General features: G+C 39.5%; 1 pseudogene; it reads right to left on the bottom strand.

The window, feature by feature from the left end:
- Nucleotides 1-1,458: 1,458 nt before the first annotated feature.
- Nucleotides 1,459-1,912, bottom strand: part of LOC115156275 (homeobox protein ceh-13-like) — a 1,042-nt pseudogene continuing 588 nt past the window's right edge.

The raw sequence follows: 1,912 nt of genomic DNA, 5'->3' as shown, positions 1-1,912 counted from the left end.
CATACAGAAAATGCCATAAAGGAGATGCATATGTCCCTCAGCTAAGGGGAAAGGTGCTCGTAATATATTTAGGTTGGAAGCATTATAGATAAGGCAAGGGTTATACGTGACCCCCTTCCTGCATTATCATCAAGTTATTCTCCTGGTAACCGTGGAAGGGATGAACCTTTTTTGTTCAGGTACTTTAGATTTGCCCTGGTTGGGTTACGTGTTAATTATAGCAATAGCTTATCATATCAGAACTATCAATTAAGAGATTCGTTCATCAGAAATGTAATTGATGTATTCTTTTTGATTAATAGTAAAAGCTCAGTGGACATTGGCTACTATATTCTGACAGTGATTATGTAAAAAATTTCAATAAATTCCATTTGTAAACCTGGTCCAAAACTGACATAGGAAAGAAGGATGTTTGCAGTACAGGAATAAATATCTAGCTCTAGGCTTTGGCCTGGTAAATATTTGTCTTCATTATTTGCAGTTCTGACAAGTGTATCATGCTGCAATGCCAAAATGGAAGCTATGTTCTCATTATTTACAGTATGAATATGCACCCCAGCTCAAATCACGCCAGTCATTTTTTTAATTGACATACTGTATGTTTCAAATACCACAATGGAAAGAGCAATCAGTGAATTCCCACAACAAGTAAGATGTGATAGCACAGTCCAGGTATAGTAAAATGTCTTACCTCACCTAGGCTTACTACTGAGTTACCAACATGCCAACTTGACTGAATATAGCTCCTATCAAATCGAATTCTAGAGTAGTTGGCAACAGGTTGGGCTGTTATAAGGTGCGATTTAGGACAGTATCCTCCATGTCCATTCCTTGGTAGGCCTATAGTAGAAATGAATGTATCATTTAGGACAGTATCCCCCATGTCCATTCCTTGGTAGGCCTATAGTAGAAATGAATGTAGAATTTAGGACAGTATCCTCCATGTCCATTCCTTGGTAGGCTAATGCACAACATGCACAAGGCCATTCAGGAGCCGTGGTGGATGTCAGGTTTCACCTTGATGACCTTTGACACATTGTTGCCTTCTTGTTCCTCTTTTATTTCTCAAGTTTATTTTCTTTCTGGTGTGTTTTTTTATTTCTCCTTTTGGTCCGTTTGAGGAAGGAAGGAAGGAAGGAAAATATCCATCGTGTCATGCTGGTATCAACGATTCGGGAGACAGGCGCAGGAATGCGTAACAGGGTGTTTTATTGTACCCAAATTACGGAGTAAAGGGGACGAAGACCAAACAAACACGTAACAAAAACACAGGGTTGAAACCCAAACAAAAGAGCGAGGAGTACCTCGAATAAATAACACACACGCACAATGATTATCACACGGAACGAGACCCGTAATCATCTGCGCAATCCACAAGGGCACGAAAGACCAAAACACACAGCACAGGTACAATAATCGACCCCACCATGGTGAACAAAGGGCACGCTTATACAATTACTAATCAAATGGGATTAGGGACCAGGTGTGTGTAATGAATGTTCCAGAGGGATCTGTGACACATGCGTTGAGTTTTGACGAGGACAAGTCAGAGCTCTTTGATTTGGAGTCACGCACACTCCAGTAAGGCCTTCTCTCTCTCTCTCTCTCTCTCTCTCTCTCTCTCTCTCTCTCTCTCTCTCTCTCTCTCTCTCTCTGTTTTGAAACCATATTTTCAACTGGCTTTCAATCAGGTGCAAACTATGGGCTATCTCAACACATCTGGACCTTGTGAGATACTTGTTGAAATGAAATTATTTGCATAATTCTGTTAACTGCTTTGTTGTGAAATGTGTTCTTGGAATTGATCCAGCATTTGATAACCAACATTTTAATCATTTTACCTGTAAAATAGTCAAATAATAATATCAGGTCAAATATTTATAGCCAGTTGAAGTTAATCAATTAGGATATG

The sequence above is a fragment of the Salmo trutta genome, chromosome 20, assembly GCF_901001165.1.
Source record: "Salmo trutta chromosome 20, fSalTru1.1, whole genome shotgun sequence".
Lineage (NCBI taxonomy): Eukaryota > Metazoa > Chordata > Actinopteri > Salmoniformes > Salmonidae > Salmo > Salmo trutta.
This window is presented reverse-complemented; position numbering and strand designations above follow the sequence as displayed.